This window comes from Cherax quadricarinatus, chromosome 4 (assembly GCF_038502225.1).
Source record: "Cherax quadricarinatus isolate ZL_2023a chromosome 4, ASM3850222v1, whole genome shotgun sequence".
Lineage (NCBI taxonomy): Eukaryota > Metazoa > Arthropoda > Malacostraca > Decapoda > Parastacidae > Cherax > Cherax quadricarinatus.
The window spans coordinates 7,529,733-7,547,657 of record NC_091295.1 but is presented as its reverse complement, the minus strand read 5'-3'; the positions used below and the strand labels follow the sequence as shown (position 1 = coordinate 7,547,657).

At 45.1% G+C, this 17,925-nt stretch overlaps 1 protein-coding gene and 1 long non-coding RNA gene across 10 annotated transcripts in view; both read left to right on the top strand.

Moving 5' to 3' along the window:
* Positions 1 to 17,925, top strand: part of LOC138853995 (uncharacterized) — a 263,319-nt gene that overhangs the window by 170,309 nt on the left and 75,085 nt on the right. The gene's annotated exons all lie outside the window — the stretch shown is intronic.
* The window catches only part of LOC128684409 (inward rectifier potassium channel 2-like), a 177,794-nt gene that overhangs the window by 93,104 nt on the left and 66,765 nt on the right, over positions 1 to 17,925 (top strand). The window contains exon 1 of one of the 9 annotated variants that reach the window (XM_070094203.1): positions 6,084 to 6,147. The exons of 1 other annotated variant lie outside the window; for it this stretch is intronic. The gene's annotated coding sequence lies outside the window, so the exon portion shown is untranslated. Of the gene's footprint in view, positions 1 to 6,083; positions 6,183 to 17,925 lie in introns of those variants that run through there. 7 more of the 9 variants (XM_070094228.1, XM_070094248.1, XM_070094214.1 and 4 more) reach the window with 7 other exon arrangements.

The following is a 17,925-nucleotide window of genomic DNA, read 5'->3' as shown; positions in this document are numbered from 1 at the left end:
ACGTGGGTAGTGGTGAGTGCTATCACCACACAACGTGGGTAGTGGTGAGTGCTATCACCACACAACGTGGGTAGTGGTGAGTGCTATCACCACACAACGTGGGTAGTGGTGAGTGCTATCACCACACAACGTGGGTAGTGGTGAGTGCTATCACCACACAACGTGGGTAGTGGTGAGTGCTATCACCACACAACGTGGGTAGTGGTGAGTGCTATCACCACACAACGTGGGTAGTGGTGAGTGCTATCACCACACAACGTGGGTAGTGGTGAGTGTTATCACCACACAACGTGGGTAGTGGTGAGTGCTATCACCACACAACGTGGGTAGTGGTGAGTGTTATTACCACACAACGTGGGTAGTGGTGAGTGCTATCACCACACAACGTGGGTAGTGGTGAGTGTTATCACCACACAACGTGGGTAGTGGTGAGTGCTATCACCACACAACGTGGGTAGTGGTGAGTGCTATCACCACACAACGTGGGTAGTGGTGAGTGTTATCACCACACAACGTGGGTAGTGGTGAGTGTTATCACCACACAACGTGGGTAGTGGTGAGTGTTATCACCACACAACGTGGGTAGTGGTGAGTGCTATCACCACACAACGTGGGTAGTGGTGAGTGCTATCACCACACAACGTGGGTAGTGGTGAGTGTTATCACCACACAACGTGGGTAGTGGTGAGTGCTATCACCACACAACGTGGGTAGTGGTGAGTGCTATCACCACACAACGTGGGTAGTGGTGAGTGTTATCACCACACAACGTGGGTAGTGATGAGTGTTATCACCACACAAAGTGGGTAGTGGTGAGTGCTATCACCACACAACGTGGGTAGTGGTGAGTGCTATCACCACACAACGTGGGTAGTGGTGAGTGCTATCACCACACAACGTGGGTAGTGGTGAGTGCTATCACCACACAACGTGGGTAGTGGTGAGTGCTATCACCACACAACGTGGGTAGTGGTGAGTGCTATCACCACACAACGTGGGTAGTGGTGAGTGCTATCACCACACAACGTGGGTAGTGGTGAGTGCTATCACCACACAACGTGGGTAGTGGTGAGTGCTATCACCACACAACGTGGGTAGTGGTGAGTGCTATCACCACACAACGTGGGTAGTGGTGAGTGCTATCACCACACAACGTGGGTAGTGGTGAGTGTTATCACCACACAACGTGGGTAGTGGTGAGTGCTATCACTACACAACGTGGGTAGTGGTGAGTGCTATCACTACACAACGTGGGTAGTGGTGAGTGTTATCACCACACAACACTTTAATCATCCTTATGATTAGAAGGATCGGAAGAATGCAGTTGGTGCTACCTTCAAGGAAGTACCTTGATGATGGTGAAGGGGCTCTTGATACAAGGAGGTGGAGCTACACACCCCTCAAACAAAGTTGATCGTATATTCGTGATTCTAACACGGGTATTGTGGTGTTAGTGTCGTGGTGGTAGTGTGTGTTAGCGTCGTGGTGGTGTGGGTGTTAGCGTCGTGGTGGTGGTGTGGGTGTTAGCGTCGTGGTGGTGGTGTGGGTGTTAGCGTCGTGGTGGTAGTGTGTTAGCGTCGTGGTGGTAGTGTGTTAGCGTCGTGGTGGTGTGGGTGTTAGCGTCGTGGTGGTGTGGGTGTTAGCGTCGTGGTGGTGTGGGTGTTAGCGTCGTGGTGGTGTGGGTGTTAGCGTGGTGGTGGTGTGGGTGTTAGCGTCGTGGTGGTAGTATGTGTGTTAGCGTGGTGGTGGTGTGGGTGTTAGCGTCGTGTTGGTAGTATGTGTGTTAGCGTCGTGGTGGTGTGGGTGTTAGCGTCGCGGTGGTAGTGCGTGTTAGCGTCGTGGTGGTGTGGGTGTTAGCGTGGTGGTGGTGTGGGTGTTAGCGTCGTGGTGGTAGTACGTGGGTTAGCGTCGTGGTGGTGTGGGTGTTATCGTCGTGGTGGTAGTGTGTGTTAGCGTCGTGGTGGTGTGGGTGTTATCGTCGTGGTGGTAGTGTGTGTGTTATTGTCGTGGTGGTGTGGGTGTTAGCGTTGTGGTGGTAGTGTGTGTGTTAGCGTCGTGGTGGTGTGGGTGTTATCGTCGTGGTGGTAGTGTGTGTGTTAGCGTCGTGGTGGTGTGGGTGTTAGCGTCGTGGTGGTAGTGTGTGTGTTAGCGTCGTGGTGGTGTGGGTGTTATCGTGGTGGTGGTAGTGTGTATGTTAGCGTCGTGGTGGTGTGGGTGTTATCGTCGTGGTGGTATGGGTGTTAGCGTCGTGGTGGTGTGGGTGTTATCGTCGTGGTGGTGTGGGTGTTAGCGTCGTGGTGGTGTGGGTGTTATCGTCGTGGTGGTGTGGGTGTTATCGTCGTGGTGGTGTGGGTGTTATCGTCGTGGTGGTGTGGGTGTTAGCGTCGTGGTGGTGGTGTGGGTGTTAGCGTCGTGGTGGTGGTGTGGGTGTTAGCGTCGTGGTGGTAGTGTGTGTTAGCGTCGTGGTGGTAGTGTGTTAGCGTCGTGGTGGTAGTGTGTTAGCGTCGTGGTGGTATGGGTGTTAGCGTGGTGGTGGTGTGGGTGTTAGCGTGGTGGTGGTGTGGGTGTTAGCGTCGTGGTGGTAGTATGTGTGTTAGCGTCGTGGTGGTGTGGGTGTTAGCGTCGTGGTGGTGTGGGTGTTAGCGTCGTGGTGGTGTGGGTGTTAGCGTCGCGGTGGTGTGGGTGTTAGCGTCGTGGTGGTGTGGGTGTTAGCGTCGTCGTCGTGGTGGTGTGGGTGTTCGCGTCGTGGTGGTGTGGGTGTTCGCGTCGTGGTGGTGTGGGTGTTAGCGTCGTGGTGGTGTGGGTGTTAGCGTGGGTGTTAGCGTCGTGGTGGCGTGGGTGTTCGTGGTGGTGTGGGTGTTAGCGTCGTGGTGGCGTGGGTGTTCGTAGCGTCGTGGTGGTGTGGGTGTTAGCGTAGCGTCGTGGTGGTGTGGGTGTTAGCGTCGTGGTGGTGTGGGTGTTAGCGTCGTGGTGGTGTGGGTGTTAGCGTCGTGGTGGTGTGGGTGTTAGCGTCGTGGTGGTGTGGGTGTTAGCGTCGTGGTGGTGTGGGTGTTAGCGTCGTGGTGGAGTGGGTGTTAGCGTCGTGGTGGCGTGGGTGTTAGCGTCGTGGTGGCGTGGGTGTTAGCGTCGTGGTGGCGTGGGTGTTAGCGTCGTGGTGGCGTGGGTGTTAGCGTCGTGGTGGCGTGGGTGTTAGCGTCGTGGTGGCGTGGGTGTTAGCGTCGTGGTGGCGTGGGTGTTAGCGTCGTGGTGGCGTGGGTGTTAGCGTCGTGGTGGCGTGGGTGTTAGCGTCGTGGTGGCGTGGGTGTTAGCGTCGTGGTGGCGTGGGTGTTAGCGTCGTGGTGGCGTGGGTGTTAGCGTCGTGGTGGCGTGGGTGTTAGCGTCGTGGGGGTGTGGGTGTTAGCGTCGTGGTGGTGTGGGTGTTAGCGTCGTGGTGGCGTGGGTGTTAGCGTCGCGGTGGTGTGGGTGTTAGCGTCGTGGTGGTGTGGGTGTTAGCGTCGTGGTGGTGTGGGTGTTAGCGTCGTGGTGGTGTGGGTGTTAGCGTCGTGGTGGTGTGGGTGTTAGCGTCGTGGTGGTGTGGGTGTTAGCGTCGTGGTGGTGTGGGTGTTAGCGTCGTGGTGGTGTGGGTGTTAGCGTCGTGGTGGTGTGGGTGTTAGCGTCGTGGTGGTGTGGGTGTTAGCGTCGTGGTGGTGTGGGTGTTAGCGTCGTGGTGGTGTGGGTGTTAGCGTCGTGGTGGCGTGGGTGTTAGCGTCGTGGTGGTAAATAACAATAATAGGCACAATACTGTGACTGGAACGATATTTGACTGGCTCCTCCTCCTTAGTTCCCCACTACTACTACTACTACTACTACTACTACTACTACTACTACTACTACTACTACTACTACTACTACTACTACCACTACCACTACCACCACCACCACCACTACCTCTTCCTGCCTATATATAGCCGTCCTGCTCCACTTCTGGGTACAAAATATTTCTTTACAAAGCACTCATTCGTCCTCTACTCTCTTACTTTCCACTCGCTCTGACGATAATCGCCAAGACAAACGCACTAAAATTTCAACGTATCCAGAATCGAGCATTACGATGGGTGTTGGGAGTGAGGTGGGACGAATTTGCCACCAGTGAATCTCTCCACCTCACGACAAACACACCAGCTTTGAACGTATACTGGAAGACACTTAGTGATAAACAACTTGACAGACTTGAAGCATATCATGACTACTGGACTACATACTTAGCAGATACTCTCAGACGTCCTTACAATGATGTAAATCTTTTTCAATCGTTGTATGATCCGGCACCTCCACCACAGTACAAATAAATTACCTGACTTTTGCTTAAAAATTCAAATAACTTAAAAGTGCCATTGCCGTAGGGGTGTGTCTGTGCGTTTTTCGGGCTGAAGTGCTTGCGATGTGCGTTTGCGTCGCCTTTGCAGTAACGTGTCCCTGAACCGTATCCAGTCATTGCAAGTTGATATGCTTCCAGCAAGTTGCAGTCAGCACCCGCACAGTCCCTGTTGTCTTTTATGTCGTCCTCAATGGTCCAAGTCGGACTGAAACGGCGTCGTAAGCTCCTCTCTTCTATGTGCGGGTTATTTGTGTGTCGTGGTGGTGTGTGTTAGCGTCGTGGTGGTAGTGTGTGTTAGCGTCGTGTTGGTGTGGGTGTTAGCGTCGTGGTGGTAGTATGTGTGTTAGCGTCGTGATGGTAGTATGTGTGTTAGCGTCGTGGTGGTAGTATGTGTTAGCGTCGTGGTGGTGTGGGTGTTAGCGTCGTGGTGGTAGTGTGTGTTAGCGTCGTGCTGGTAGTGTGTTACCGTCGTGGTAGTAGTGTGTTAGCGTCGTGGTGGTGTGGGTGTTAGCGTCGTGGTGGTAGTATGTGTGTTAGCGTCGTGGTGGTAGTATGTGTTAGCGTCGTGGTGGTAGTATGTGTTAGCGTCGTGGTGGTGTGGGTGTTAGCGTCGTGGTGGTGTGGGTGTTAGCGTCGTGGTGGTAGTGTGTTAGCGTCGTGGTGGTAGTATGTGTTAGCGTCGTGGTGGTGTGGGTGTTAGCGTCGTGGTGGTAGTGTGTGTTAGCGTCGTGCTGGTAGTGTGTGTTAGCGTCGTGGTGGTGTGGGTGTTAGCGTCGTGGTGGTAGTATGTGTGTTAGCGTCGTGGTGGTGTGGGTGTTAGCGTCGTGGTGGTGTGGGTGTTAGCGTCGTGGTGGTAGTGTTAGCGTCGTGGTGTGGGTGTTAGCGTCGTGGTGGTGTGGGTGTTAGCGTCGTGGTGGTAGTATGTGTGTTAGCGTCGTGGTGGTGTGGGTGTTAGCGTCGTGGTGGTAAGATAAGATAAGATTTCGTTCGGATTTTTAACCCCGGAGGGTTAGCCACCCAGGATAACCCAAGAAAGTCAGTGCGTCATCGAGGACTGTCTAACTTATTTCCATTGGGGTCCTTAATCTTGTCCCCCAGGATGCGGCCCACACCAGTCGACTAACACCCAGGTACCTATTTGCTGCTGGTATGTGTGTTAGCGTCTTGGTGGTGTGGGTGTTAGCATAGTGGTAGTGTGGGTGTTAGCATAGTGGTAGTGTGGGTGTTAGCATAGTGAGTGCAGTGATGGGTGCTGCAGCAATGACCCAAGTACTGCCCCAGGACACAACGCTTGCTCCCCCTCCATCTATATTTAGCTTTTTCCTCACTTATTCCAGTTTTTCAACTCATCTCTCCCTCATATGCACATACAGTAAGATCACTACTAATTTGCACTGTATTATTATAGATTACTTAAAAATTACACTGTTTTCTTGCAACATATGAAATAAGAGTGTATTGCATATTGTGGTAATGCTTTTTCACGTTGGTCTCAGACGGGATATCCCATCACAGCCACACCAGGCAACCGCAACTCTGCTAGTCAAAATGTTTTGTTGTTTCTGACTTTGCAGCAAAGTAGCATCGTTCAACAACTCCGTCATAAGAGCAAAATAATATTACTCAGCCACTATAGAATTATGTTGTAGTAGTAGATGGAATACAGTTGTTAGTTATCACTAGGCAACTGTGTGGCGACCTGAGTACGTCATAACAAAGCTTGCTCAGTGTTGCTCAAGCTTCAGATGTGTGAGGACGTGTGAGCGAGTGTGTAGCCAGGCATTATACTGGTATTAATGGATATAGTCTTGTGAACGGTTACCTTGTAAGCTGATAACTTGAATCATTGGTGTACAAATCAACAGATGGTGGGAACACCTGTGTTAAGATTATTAGTCTCCAATTATTGTTAATTCTTACAATCTACAGATATCTCTAATTATTTACTGAACGAGCTTTCATGTTTGTACCAAATGCTCAAATTTCTGAGGTACCCCGATTTTTTAGTCTTTTTCTTGTTCTCTAAGTTATTATTAAGATTTTCGGGTAGTCCGTTTCACTAAGAAGGGTTTGTATCATTCTAAACTTTATTTTTTCAATGACTCTTAGTCGCCTTGAACAGTATCCCTCGATATTAATATTTCCTTAAGAATCTAAATTTTGTGAATATTTAACGCATAGTCTTAGCGCTTCTTTTTTTTATTATAATAATAATAATTAACGCATAGTAATATTCATCTGCCTAAACACGATTCAAGGCTAAAATGCATCGGTTACCAAATGCTGATTTAGGGAGTTAATTTGTTTGATGTTAAATATTCCCCAGGGTGCCTTAATGTTGCTGGCACCTACACTGTTTCACCTACACACCCAACATTAACGGTAACATGATGGCTAGAGCGTCCTCGGTCCCAGCATCATAAAATACATTACTAGATGATTCATTATAGGAAATATATCGCCAAGGTTAACCGCGAGGAAACTTTAGTCTGCTTGAAGGTTTGTTTGTGTCCTCATTTGCTTAATTGTTTACTTACTGGAATGACTTCAGGGTTGTATTTAATGTGTGTGTGGGGGGGGGGGAGTAACTCTACCATAATGTGCAAGAAAGGTATAAAATACCGACAATATTAAAGTTAAGACACATGTGCAACATCTGGATATCTTTATAGTAGTAGACGTTTCGCCATCCAGTGGCTTTATCAATACAGATTCTAGGACATAATAGGAAGACAGTAGAACTATATACAAGAGATGAGGTAATCAGTCCCTCGGCCGAGGGACTGATTACCTCATCTCTTGTATATAGTTCTACTGTCTTCCTATTATCTCCTAGAATCTGTATTGATAAAGCCACTGGATGGCGAAACGTCTACTACTATAAAGATATCCAGATGTTGCACATGTGTCTTAACTTTCTACCATAATGGTTACAGTCTTAGTATCACTTCATTCTGGGTATGTAGGGGTTAGACAACCCTATTGAATGTACCTCTGGTATCGACCCATCTCGTGTATGTGTAAGGATACACTACTACACTACACTAGTGGATGTAGCTCTTGTAGTCAAAGTTCCCTTCACGGTGGTACTTGGTAATTGATCCAAGGAATTTGGGCTGTTTTCCCCTTTGCATCAAATTTGATTTTTTCATTCCACAGGCGCTTGTAACCTCTACGCGTTTATTGTTCCTCCATATCAATGTAATCATCTTTTAACCCTACTAAATGTGAACTTTCTACCTCCGTATTATTGGCAAGGTGTTAAGAATGCGAACTTTCATTTCGCATTTTTTTATTTTACAACAACGTCGTCGAAAACAAGATATTCATTTTACCCTGAAATAACATCCTTAATAGCTCCTTACAGTTGACTGACTTTATATACTGTATCTAGTCTGCTGGGTTATACTTCATTGATTTAATTATGTGAAGCTATGCTGGGCATGAGATATAAACCATATATAAATTATAAACCACGTATAAATTTATCTGCAAACCTAGCATTTCTTGGAACTTCCGTCCCGCCTTCGTGTACCAGGCACGGTTTTCCCTCACGGCCAGAGTTCCTGGAAAGTCCAGTGTAGTCACCTTTCACAAGATCATCAGTACCTGGAGTTTACCTGGAATATTACCTATGTCAGCTCAGTAACTACCTGTCTGTTCTGCTCTCACCATCCCTGGTTCTGTGTACTCAGTGTTTTCTTGGAGTTGGTCAGATCTTGGCTCCTGGCCCCACTTTTCAATTACTCACGCCTGTCGCACTTAATTCTAGCCCCATGGGACTTTCATATCTGCACATAAAGCTGATCATAGAATCCGCTTCCACTACTAATCATCCATATCGTTCCCCTTCCTTAACGCCTTAGACCGAAGTACTACTTCCTGATGTCACATTTATGTCGATTGCTTCCACCTGTGTACCATCGTTCCTAGCCTTAGAGCCTGCCCTATCGAATTTTATTAGTATTATGTACGCCGCAGTTATGTTCCCCTCGATGCTCCTTGCCTCCAGTATTATAGGACTGTGTCATCATAGATCATTCTCTCCGCCTCCGGGACTAGTCTTGTAGCGAAATTTGAGTTTTACTCATTTCTAGATATGCTTAAAGGAGGGCTCAGTACTAGCATGGTGTAGTCTGAAGGTCTGACTCGAGTCATAGAAGTATCCACCTCTTCTCAGAAAATAGTCGCAATATGGACCGATCACTTCAGTGATTGAAGTCGAAACTGGCCCAAGAGTGAGAACTATACCCCCGCGATCTCTAGTAATTGTGCACACAGGTACTGTCAGAAGGGTTGGAACCAGGACGAGGGGATACAATTGGAAAAGCAACACTCAGATTGGTCAGAGATGTACAAGAAAAAATTGCTTTCATGCGAGAGCGTCAAGAACAATACGTGAGGAAGTAATGGAGCCAAACTCCATAAACAGGTTCAAATATAAAAGACAGAACCCATGATAGGAAATAATCACACCAGCCGATTTTTGGTTAGGAGAGGCCCAAGAGATTGAATCCGTTCCCTACATTTATTTTAATGCTACTTCAAATGTCCGCAACAAGAGACGTGCGTCATAGCACACATGCAGAACTTAGGTAATTTAATTTGGAGACGTTTCGGCCACAGGAGACTGACCACATCGACTCAAGGTTGCTCGGACTGATTACCTCATTCTCCTCCTGTTCTTCAAGATTCTCCTTTGTATGGACTGATGAAGCCACTGTGTGGCGAAACGTTTCCTCAATAAAGATACCCAAGAGTTGCACATGTGTCTAATTTATCAACGTGTCGGTTCTCTGAACCATTCATCTACAAAATCATTAGCTAGATTACCTCAATCGAGATTAGACAGGTGTTCCCTAAGTCCATTAAAATTGGCCCCTTTCAAGGCAATATTGCTTGCCTTGAAAGGGGCCGTTAATGTCCAGCAATATTCCAGCCCAGAGAGAACAAGCGATTTGAAGAGAATCATCATGGGCTTGGCATCTTTGGTTTTTAAAGGTTCTCATTATCCATCCTATCATTTTCCTAGCAGATGTGGTATATATTGTTGTGATCTTTGAAAGTAAGATTCTCTGACACTATCACTTCCAGGTATGTACTTTACATTAGTTTTTCGTTCCATTGTGTGGTTGGAATTTGTTTTATACACCTACCTGGAGGTTACCTGGAGGTTATTCCGGGGATCAACGCCCCCAGCGGCCCGGTCCATGACCAGGCCTCCCGATGGAGCAGGGCCTGATCAACTAGGCTGTTACTGCTGGCTGCACGCAGTCCAACGTACGAGCCACAGCCCGGCTGATCCAGCACTGACTTTAGGTATCTGTCCAGCTCTCTTGAAGGCAGCCAGGGGCATATTGGCAATTCCCCTAATGCTTGATGGGAGGCTGTTGAACAGTTTTGGGCCCCGGACACTTATGGTGTTTTCCCTTAGTGTACCAATGGCGCCCCTACTTTTTATTGGGGGCATTTTGCATCGCCTGCCAAGTCTTTTACTTTCGTAGGGAGTGATTTCTGTGTGCAGATTTGGGACCATTCCTTCCAAGATTTTCCAAGTGTAGAATATGATATATATCTCCCTCCTGCGTTCCAACGAGTACAAGTCAAGTGCTTCCAAGCGTTCCCAGTAGTTAAGGTGCTTGACAGAACTTATACGTGCAGTAAAGGATCTCTGTACACTCTCTAGATCTGCGATTTCACCTGCTTTGTATGGAGATGTTAATGTACAGCAGTATTCCAGCCTAGAGAGAACAAGTGATTTGAAAAGGATCATCATTGGCTTGGCATCTCTCGTTTTGAAAGTTTTTATTTCCTCAAATTTTCCATAGCGGAGTAATTGAAGTTTCTCTTCATTGAGCTTCATATTTAAAGTAAAAGGACACAAGTGCAACTAATGTGACATTTATTGTGGCAACGTTTCGCTCTCCAGGAGCTTTATCAAGCCATTACGTAATGGCTTGATAAAGCTCCTGGAGAGCGAAACGTTGCCACAATAAATGTCACATTAGTTGCACTTGTGTCCTTTTACTTTACATATTGTCGGTAATTCTACCAACTTTATTACGAGCTTCATATTGTTTTTTGCCGCCCATTTAAAGATTTGGTTGATGTCCGCTTGGGGATTTGCAGTGTCTTCGATGGATGACACTATCGTGCAAATTCGGGTACCATCCACAAAGGAGGACACAGTACTATGGCTTGCACCTCTGCTATGTCAGAAAAGAGGATGAGGAACGGGATGAGTGAACCTTGTGGAACAGAGCTTCACTGTAGCCTCCTCTGACTTTACTCTGTTTACTATTGCTCTTTGTGTTCTGTTAGGAAGTTATATATCCATCTACCAGCTTTTCCTGTTATTCCTTTATCACTCATTCTGTGTGCTATTACACCATGATAGCACTTGTCGAAGGCTTTCACGTAGTCTGTGTATACATCTGCATTTTGTTTGTCCTCCAGAGCATCCAAGACCACGTCATAGTGGTCCTGTTGTTATGAGAGGCAGGAGTAACCTGCTGTAAAGCCATGTTGCCCTGAGTTGTGCAACTGTTAGGTATCAAAGTGGGTGGCAGTCTTGCTTCTTAGAACCTTTCAAAGATTTTTATGACGTATGACGTTAGTGCTGTCGTTCTCTTAATTTTTTAAAATTGCTTTACTGCCACCTTTGTGGAGTGGGGTATGTCTTGTTTTTAGTGACTGTGGGATGTCCATGCTCCCTCTCCATAGAATACTTAAGGCATGTGAAAGGGGTTTCTTGTAGTTCTTGATGAACACGGAGTTCCACGACTCTGGACCTGGGAGAGAGTCCAAGGACATGTAATTTATTGCTTTTTCAAAGTCTTGTGGTGTTTGGATAATATCAGGAATTCTTAAATTTACCAAATTTGGAGTATCGGTCATAAAAAATTAGATTGTTGACCCTTAGTCTGATTAACGGCTCACTAAACGCCGAGTCATATTGAGACTTCAGTATCTCAATTATTTCTTTCCTGTTACCTGTGTAAGGCTCATCGTGTTTAAGCAAGGTTTCAGTGCTGGATGTGGGTTTTTGTCCTAGATTTGGAATAAAAGAAATATATATATTTTTTCGTTTCATTTATGGTTTTAAGTTTTCCTATGTTTGTTTCCTGTTTGATTCCTTAAGCTTATGTTCGATATTTGCTATTTCTCTGACCAGCACCTGTTTTCGTATTTCAGATATACTGGACCCCTTTTAGCAATTCTGTGATTATTTGCTTTCACCTGTATAGGGAGCGTCTCTTTCTAGTTTACATCCTCTCTCTCTCTCTCTTTTTCTTAAAGATTTGTCTTTTGAACATATCTGAAGTGCCACAGAATTAATGATTAATTCTCAGGTAAGGAGAGAGCGGGGAAAATGGGGACAGGCGAAGAATATAGGACCGTCTTCAATAGTAAAAACTGAGCCATGGCTTAACCTAGCAGCTGAGCACTGTGAATATTGGTAGGCGTCTGAGTTCATGAATTCAGTTTACTGTTTTATTCGGAAGAGCCCATTCTTAAAAATTTCAAACATAATTGTCAGTTTTCGATGAAATGTTTCACAGAATCTTGGACTTGCGGTGTGAATTCGAATGGGCATCCGAGGTGTATTTGACAATTCCATTTTAAAGTTGAGGGTATAGTGAAGAATCTCAGGTTTTCCATGTGCGGCCGGGGGCATCGTCGTCGGCTTCATTTTTTCTTTCAGAGGTGTGAGTCTTGATCTGGTGGAGTTGGAGTGGGTTTGATGGTTGTGGCAAGTGGGTGGCTTGAGCGGCTAGTGGATTGGGCGGGTGAGGTTGGAGGATCTGATGAAGTCGTGATGCTTCCTACGTTGTAAAAAACTCGATATTACTGCTGATGGTGCAGTGTCAGGAAAATTAAGCGGGAAGGTTATTGAGGCGGAAAAGTTCACTTATTATAGAGTTGAAGGTTCCAGGGAAGGCGGCGTTCTTCATGTGGGCATACCAAGATCTTAGTGGAAGTGCTGTCTGGGAGTGTTGGAATAAATTTGGTAGCAAAAGTAGGCTGTTAGGTAACTTGTTGATTTCTTAGTGTCACTTTAAAGTCTAGTGACTGCAGAGTAAGTTGATCTCAAGTTTTTTTTCTAATTGCAGTTTCCTTCCTGAGAGGGTACTTGGCTGCAAGTGTGATGACCATTATTGCAGTTGAGACATTTCAGTTGAGAGGTAGAAGGCAGTCCTTATGAGTGTGTTCTGTGTCGCAATAGGAACAAAATTTCTTGCCCTTGAAAGGGCAGTCCTTGGTTAGGTGGGTATATACATTACAGCTTAAGCATGGAGTGATGTAGATTCGTTCTGGTTCAATGTTCCTGGGATTAATGTGGTAATATGAGATGCGTAGATGTTCGCTGAATACCTGAGATGCCTTGGAGATTTCGGCGAATTGGACCTTGATTCGAAATAACACGATTGCAAACAAATCACGGAATGGGTGGTACTTGAACCCATGATTTGTGACCTTGATCATAGAATTGGCATTTGGAATTTTTGTGATGGAGTCGACGTTGGCCCAGTTATTTTGGAGTCGCTTCAAGTCTCGTGTTGATTGATTAATGGCGTCATTATCAAGTTTCTTTATGAATACAAATTTCTTCGCCCTCAACACAGGAGGAACCACCTCGAAATCACGGTCCTTGGGAACGTTCGTAACCGAGGTGGTGGTGGTCTTGCCGGCTTCGGCATTATTAAAGCAGATAACGATGAAATAGTTCTTGGTACTGGGGAGGTTGGACAGTTTCACCTTAAGGGTGGCTATCAGGAGTGTTGCCAATCTTTTTCGTCGTGTCCAAAATGGTACCACGAGGTGGGCGAATGCGCACATGGTGCACCATAACGATGTTTAAAACCTATGAAAGAGCAATGTGGCGTGTGTACAGTGGTCTCTACGCTCATGATGAGTGATGTAATCTGACTTTCTCAATCCAAGAGAGAACAGGGAAGGAAGTTAGGTGAGCAAGGGTCAGGTTTAGTGACGTCAGGTGCCACGTAGTGTGTGGCAGGGGGAAAGCACAACAAGGGAATACATGCACTTCAGAACATGGCCAAAATGTTTATTTTGTCAATACAGTGTGTAAGTTTAGTAGTCCTGGGAAATTGAGAATTGTTTATGCTGAACTAAGTTAACCAAAAGGATGGCAGCCGCCATGTTGTAGGTGTTTCTGTTCAGCTCAGCGTGACTTTTGTAACCTGTTGTTGAAAGTGGAGAACATTTTAACTGTTTTGCCACAGCATTTTAACTGCTCTTTCTCTAAAACATTTTAACTGCTTACTCACTGCATTTTTGCTTAGAGATTTATATAATTATCGTGGTAACTAGGAATCTTTTGACGTTAACAATTTAATAGATTTCATAACTAATGTTGGTTATTTTCATGATGGTATTTATGCTGTATTGTTAGTTGCTTGCAACAAGTTTTTATCAGACAGCTTTGTCTTGGGTGTTCTTTTGTACGTTCGTATTTACTTTTTTTTTTATTCCCACGATCGCCGAGTGACTCGGTGTTTTTTAAATCTCAACCCTTATCTAAAGGATATAGATTTATTAGCAAAAAGCTAAACATTTATTGCCGCAAAAATAAATGTGCACGTAGGTACACAACCGCTAATTTTAAAACTCCAAACATTCTTAAGACCTAGACCTCTGTCATCGTTTGATAATTAGGGTCCTACTGAGAGTAGTAGTTTTTTGCTGTTCAGTGATGAAGCCTGCAGCCTCAGGTCCACCACGTAGCAAATTACTACCGCCCCATCATTGAATTTGTCATTAATCGCCAGCGTGACTAAGAGAACACGCCTCTTGCTGTGATGCCACGCCTCTTGCTGTGATGCCACGCCTCTTGCTGTGATTCCACACCTCATGCTGTGATGCCACGCCTCTTGCTGTGATGCAACGCCTCTTGCTGTGATGCCACGCCTCTTGCTGTGATGCCACACCTCTTGCTGTGATGCCACACCTCCACAACACTGTCAACGTTACCACCTATCCAACGCCAGCGATACATTTCACCACTCTCCTACTTTCGCCGCCCACCCTGAGGCCAGACTTTCCTGTTAACCCCCTGATTCCCAGGCTGTACATAGCAGACGAACATAGTAATCACAGTCTAGCTGATCTGGCACTTCCTGCAGAAACTTGTCCAATTTTACCTTAAGAACTTTTTTTTTTGTTTTAGCAGTATTTGTTACGTCTCCATGAAGGAGGTTAAAATTTCTCAGACCGTGGATGCTGACACTGTCAATGTTGTTTATGGAACCAGTTCTTTTCCTTGGATTAATTCTACACTCCCATCTCTCTTATTAAGTTATGGTAAAGTAAATTAGGAATTTGACAGTGATATTCAAGAGTAATAGATCATTCTGAGCGCTTTAATTCGTTCCATTACTGTTTTATTGATCCGATGGTTGTAATATTTTACAATTAAGAATAAAACTAAGTATGCCCGAAACGCCTAGCCATGCTAAGCGTTCTAGTGGTACACTCTGTAATCACAATTTTACTACATGTAAACCACACAATAACCAAATTTCTGTAAACTCAGCATTGTAATCCTTATAGAGAATAAACTTTGAATTGAATTGAATTTGAATTGAATTGATGGGGGCATGAAAAATCATTTTACATTTTGTAGCGCCGCTAGTTCTTCTGTCTCGAGAGGTACTGTTAGCACAGGACAGTAGACTTGAGGGCACAAGTAATTTGAAAAGTAGCCTCATTGTTCTGAAAATTTACATAAATCATTTTATCTGGGTTTTGACTTTTTTTTTTAATTGCATGTTTTAGTTTATCACTTTGTGGTTGCGTTTGTTCACTGCTTTGCAAAATCCGTGTATATAATTATTTTTTCTTCCAGTGCCTCGTGATTTCGCTACAGGGTGTTCCTGTTGTAAGGCAATGTTCTCCTGTGTTGTGTTGTTCGTGGCTTACCGTAAAATTTGGTAATTTGAACTGGTACCCGTTCCTTATCCTTTCCCAGAGATTTTTATGCTGTGATGACGGTGTGACTGGTACGTAGTTTTTGACCATTAAAATGGTATAAAATACCGACAGGTTGTTAGGTAAGACACATATGCAACAGTTAGGTATCTTTATTTCGAAACGTTTCGCCTACACAGTAGGCTTCTTCAGTCGAATACAGAAAAGTTGATAGAAGCAGAAGATGCTTGAAGACGATGTAATCAGTCCATCACCCTTAAAGTTTTGAGGTGGTCAGTCCCTCAGTCTGGAGAAGAGCATTGTTCCATTTTATGAAACAATATGGAGATGAAGCGACAGGATGGAGACTTATATATAGCGCCAAGAGTTGAGACGTAGGTCACTAGGAGAGGTAAGAACTCAGATGTTGGGAGGACAGGTCCCTCTCAAATCCAGCCGTTCTCACTAGTAGAGGTTGTCGAAGTTGATTGTAGGTCTGTACCAAGATACCCTTGTGTTGCAGTGTCAGACAGATTGAACATTAAAATGGTATAAAATACCGACAGGTTGTTAGGTAAGACACATATGCAACAGTACTCGACTGAAGAAGCCTACTGTGTAGGCGAAATAAAGATACCTAACTGTTGCATATGTGTCTTACCTAACTACGTAGTTTTTGCCATCGTTCTGCCTCCTTCAAGAAGGGGACCTATGTCCACCGTTTTTACTGCTTCTGGCATCTCGCCTACTGGTTGCCTCAGTCGTATGGTCAACAAATCTACATCGGACAGTTAAAAGCAGTTGTATGGTCACCAAATCTACATCTTGCCATATAAGTATCTTAAGATTACACTTGTGTCAGATTATACAGCCCGATTTGGTGTTTACCTTGTATACAAGGCTTTCAGTGATTTTTGTTGTATGTGAGCTGAGTCGAGGCTCATGATCATCTCTTAAGAACTAAGGGAAATATAAACACAAATGCAGTATAATGTGATCCTTTATTGACAACGTTTCACCCACACAGTGGGCTTTTTCAAGTCATACACGGATCTACCTGGGGTTGGAAGGTACGAGAGTATTTATAGTCATGTTCAGAATGTTGAGGTCAGGTGGAGAATGCTGCATCTGATGATCTACCGGGTGGGGTTATAGAGTCTTGGGTAGCTTGGCAGGGGTATTGGAAAAGTTGTAGACCTTCTGCAGTGTTCTATGTTTTTATGTGGGATAGCGATGAAGAAGTTTCTTGGCGAGTGGTTCAGCTATGTTATAGAAGCCATTGTTCTGGTTGATTATAGGCTTCTTCCTACGTGCACTCAGAATCTGCAGCAATGAGTTCCTTGAGGAAGAATGCACTATAATTGAACAAGTATTTTCTAAACTCCACTATCCTCGTCACTTCATCAGAGACTGCAGACGGCGGGCATTAAACATCTTCAACACACCCAGAGAAAGTTAAGACACATGTGCAACATCTGGATATCTTTATTGTAGACGTTTCGCCATCCAGTGGCTTTATCAATACAAATTCTAGGACATAACTTGAAGACAGTAGAACTATGTACAGAAGATGAGGTAATCAGTCCCTCAACCTAGGAGTAGGTGCGAACAGCACCATAGTCTGTGGTATTATATACCATTTCGTACACACACCCAGAGAAGACACTGCCGAGAAGAGATACATAGTCCTCCCCAACAACTCCATTGCCAAACATGTTTCCAACATCTTTGCCAAAACATCATTCGAAGTATCTACCTCCACAACCACGACCATCAAGGACATCACCAGTAGTAGACAGGACAAGCCTCCATCCTCTGCAGGGGTATACACAATCCCTTGTAATGACTGCAACAAATTATATGTGGGCGAAACATCAAGAGACCTCCAAACACGCATTTCAGAACACCAATATGCAAGCAGGACTGACGATACAAGGAATGCCTGTGTACAACATCGCAATTCACACAACCATTTAATTAACTACAGAAACTCAAGACTTATAGCCAACGAAGACAACACTCAATACAGAAGAATCCTGGAATCATCGCTTATCTCTATAACCAACAATTTCAACCAGAACAATGGCTTCTATAACATAGCTGAACCACTCGCCAAGAAACTTCTTCATCGCTATCCCACATAAGAACATAGAACACTGCAGAAGGTCTACAACTTGTCCAATACCCCTGCCAAGCTACCCAAGACTCTATAACCCCACCCGGTAGATCATCAGATGCAGCATTCTCCACCTGACCTCAACATTCTGAACATGACTATAAATACTCTCGTACCTTCCAACCCCAGGTAGATCCGTGTGTGACTTGAAAAAGCCCACTGTGTGGGTGAAACGTTGTCAATAAAGGATCACATTATACTGCATTTGTGTTTATATTTCCATTGTGTCGGTATTTTATACCATTTATTTCCATCTTAAGAACTAAGTTATTAGTAATGAGCCACACTTAATGCCTGGTCTCGACTTGGTCAAACTGCCTGTGTGGAGACAGCATTAAGTGACAAGAGCTGATAATGATAAGAGTAAACAATTCTGAAATAAGACATAGACCAAGCTTGAAGGATAGTGATGTACATACGTATATCATTATAAAGTTTTCAAGTTCCATTGCGATACATT